Source organism: Macrotis lagotis, chromosome 2 (assembly GCF_037893015.1).
Source record: "Macrotis lagotis isolate mMagLag1 chromosome 2, bilby.v1.9.chrom.fasta, whole genome shotgun sequence".
Taxonomy (NCBI): Eukaryota; Metazoa; Chordata; class Mammalia; order Peramelemorphia; family Peramelidae; genus Macrotis; species Macrotis lagotis.
The window spans coordinates 293,448,342-293,452,637 of NC_133659.1; positions in this window are offsets into that span (position 1 = coordinate 293,448,342).

Here is a 4,296-nt window from a genome sequence, read left to right on the forward strand (position 1 = left end):
TGAGTTCAAATCTGGCCTCAGACACTTAAGTTACCTACCAGTGTGGCCTTGGGCAAGTCACTTAAGCCCATTGCGTTGCAAAAAATGAAGAAGAAGAAGAAGAAGAAGAAGAAGAAGAAGAAGAAGAAGAAGAAGAAAGAAAGAAAGAAAGAAAGAAAGAAAGAAAGAAAGAAAGAAAGAAAGAGAAAGGAAGGAAGGAAGGAAGGAAGGAAGGAAGGAAGGAAGGAAGGAAGGAAGGAAGGAAGGAACAGATTGATTACTCTAGGCAAAAAACTGCAAATACTTTTTTTTCCTTCAGGAAGCATTTTGCTGTTTTGTGACCAAATATGATATGTGGGTCCACTTTTCTAAAAGATCTATTGAAGGTCTAGAAATATTATATTAAAAGAAAAGAGGAACCTTCCCAAAAGCCCAGTTGAATCTAGAGGCTAGAAGCAAAATCTCCACAATCCTATAACCAGGGGACCTATGCTTGCTTTGGAGAGCAGCAAACACAACATCAGACTGGAGAAGTAGGAAAGACTATATATCTTGATGCAATGTACCAGCAACCAAGGACCAGGTCCAGCAGATGTGTGGTATACCAGAAAACATCAATGGCCTTGATGTAAGTATGCACCTCACTGCACAGTTGACTCTTAAATATGTCCTCTCTATTAAGAAACAAAGTGAAAAAATAAAAGACTTCTGACCAATATATTCAAATGAAATAGAGAAATACAAAGAACCTGGAACTTGTCTGAGAAAGTCACTTTGTAAATTGGGGTGTGTCCCTCAAGCACTGTATACATAAATCTTCATAAAGAGTTAAAGAATTAGGAATATGGGATTTCAAGAGGGGCTAAAATTATAACTAAAATTTTAAAAATTAGAATTAAAAATTATCAGTGGGTTGGAAGAAAATATGACTAACCTAAAGCACAAGAATCTTTGCCTCTCTGTCTCCTTCTCTCTCTCTTTCTCTCTCTCTCTCTCTCTCCCATATGACTGTATGCATACATATGTATATATATATATATGTATATATATAGACAGAGAAAACATAACTAAATGTATATGCACACAAGATAAACACATATTTGTATTATATGCACACATTCATAGTTGCATATGTATGTACATACATAAATGCATGTGTGTAAGGCATAAAGTCCCTTTGAAAAGAGGAATAATTTATTTTTTTAATAATAGATATTAGTTGGAACAAATACAGAAACAAGAAAAACAATTAAGTTCAAATATTTTAAAGATATTTTTAAATAATTGCCATTACCCTCTATCTTGTTATACAATGAAATAAAATTCACTTCAGAAATCACAGAAATAAAAAAGGAAGGCAAAAATTACAAAAATTAAACAAATATACCGGACGGTGGAGGAGAGTACAAAAGTTTCAATTACAATATTGAATATACATTCCTCTTTAAAGAAAAAAAGTACTTGACTATATTAAGAAACAATATGTAAAAGGCTCTTGCCTACAAAGACATGCTGAAAAGCCATAAGACACAAATCTGAAAAATCTAAGGAGTCTCTTAGAATGATCATTGATGTGGATGTTTCCTATCTTGATACAAGTTTCAAAAAGCCTATATCTCATTCTTTCTCATTTTTTTCTATTTCCAAAAAAGCTTCCAAAGCTAATTTACTTAAATGAAGAAGGCATTTCTCTAGTTTATTTAGTATTTTGTAGATGGCAATGAAATAAATGGGTTAACCAACTGCTAATTCTCTCTGTCTCTTTTTCTTTGGCTGTCTCTGTCTCTGTATGTGTTTCTGTGTCTATATCCCTCTGTCTGTCTTTTCTCTGTTTCTGTCTCTCTGTATCTGTGTCTGTCTGTGTTTGCATATGTCTTTATCCCTTTCTCCCTCTCTGTCTTTCCATGACAAACACTCATGTTTAATCTGCTCTCATCAATTCATCTAGTTTTCTCACCAATACATGCTCTTGGATAATATCTTCTGTGTTGTTGTTCAGTCACTTCAAATTTGTACAACCCTTCATGATTCCATATGGGGTTTTCTTGGCAAAGATACTAAAGTAGTTTGCCATTTCCTTCTCTAGATCATCTTATGAATGAAGAAATTGAGGCAAATAGCCTCAGATACTTAATTACCTATGCCATCTTGGTCAAATCACTTAACACCATTGTCCTGCAAAAAAACTAAAAAAGAAAGAAAGAAGGAAAGAAGGAAGGAAGGAAGGAAGGAAGGAAGGAAGGAAGGAAGGAAGGAAGGAAGGAGGGAAAGAAAGGAAGGAAGGAAGGAAGGAAGGAAGGAAGGAAGGAAGGAAGGAAGGAAGGAAGGAAAGAAAGAAAGAAAGAAAGGAAGGAAGGAAGAAAGAAAGAAAGAAAGAAAGAAAGAAAGAAAGAAAGAAAGAAAGAAAGAAAGAAAATTGAGGCAAGTTGAGATAAGTGACTTACCCAGGGTCACACAAGTAGTAAGTGTCTGAGGCCAGACTTAAACTCAAAAAGATGAGTCTTCCTGACTCCAAGTCTGACATAATATCTACTATTTCAACTAGATGCCTCAATGTCTTCCATACCACTTATCAAATGCAAATCATAACCAATGATATCTTACTGCCTACTTCATTTCATCATGCATCTTTCTCTTGCCATTTGTCTTCTCTAAAATTTTCATAATTCATGATCATGTAGCATCACTGGTAAAATAATTAGATTTCAGTACTTCAATGGATTCATTATTTCATTGATGGAGGTTGTTATTGGTTCAGTCTTTTTTCAGGCCAGAATAGTGGTTTAGGTTTGGGAATGGAATGAAATGTTACATTCACAGATCATTAAACAGTTGACAGGTAAGTTTAGTTAGCCATAACATATAAAAGATATCAGCAAGGATATGGCATCAATTCAATTAGGGGGCAACTTCCCTCCTTATATGTTACACATGTTAGAATGCTAACCAGAAATTTATGGACTCATTATGGACTGACTTCTTTAATTATATGATACAAAAGCCTCAAGAACAGTATTAATTCTTATTTAGGTTTGTTTTTTTTGCAAGGCAAATGGGGTTAAATGGCTTGCCCAAGGCCACACAGCTAGGTAATTATTAAGTGTCTAAGAAGGGATTTGAACCCAGGTACTCCTGACTCCAGGCCCGGTGCTTTATCCACTATGCCACCTAGCTGCCCCGAACAGTATTAATCCTTAAAGGAAACTATTCTAGATTAAATGGGGCAGAACCTTAGGAAAAGATATTCCAAACTATGTAGAATGACTGTAAGGAGGTGGGGGAAATAAAAAAGAAAAAATTGGTATAGCCTATATTAGAGGACTCTGTTAGACATTGCTCCTAATATAACCCATCTTTTGATGGCAAATTCACAAAGGCTTTCCTTCTAGGGCACTTTCCACCATGTACTTAAGGCTATTTCTAGATGAAATAGACCTCAGAGATTGCAAAAACAATAAATGTAGGAAGCACCAAAGAAGGGGAAAAAACAAAGATAACAGCAAAAAAGAAGCAAAAAAGATCACAAAAAACAAGTAGCATGACATTCCCCTGAAAGAGTGACTCAATATGGAGGAAGACAAAGACCCCAAATCCAATGTTTTGCCTTCCCTCTTCAACAGGATCTTAACGGTCTACTGCCTGTGGTAAGTGATATGAAATCTTAGCATTTCATAGTGAGTCTCATGTTGTGACATGGAATAGAAATATAACCAAGAATATATGGGCCTCTTCTCTGTGGAACCATTCTTATAATCATTATCACAAATCGGGGTCATATGTAGCAATGAACTTTAGAGGTCATCATCCTTTTGTATAAATTCTGTTCCTGGGAAATCCTTGGAGGCTGGGAGGCATACCCAATATTAACCCTTTGAGAAACCTCTCTTTAGTGCCTTCCCCTTTTATATATGGGATTTTTGGTAAACAGTTGTTACTAAGCAGCAATTTGCCTACCCACAACTTGGTCTGTCATTTGATTTTCCAAGGCTTTCCTAAATTGCTGTTCATAGATTATCGAGCACGGAACTAATAACAATATGGAAGTGGCCTTCTCACTTCCAAATTATATTTAACCACCATCATTACAATTCTTCCTGGTCACTGCCCACAGAATGGATACTGATACCTACTTTTACTTGTTCCTTTGCTGCTGTCCTGTGACCACTCGGGATCCAATACTCTTCCTTTTGCCTGTGACAAGGATGTTCACTTGTACTAGGACCTCAATACTAGCCCAGACTGATGGTCTTTTATTTGAGGTCTAAGGGATAGAAGACCATCAGATTGGTCTAGTATTGAGGTCCTAGTGTTGTTTCC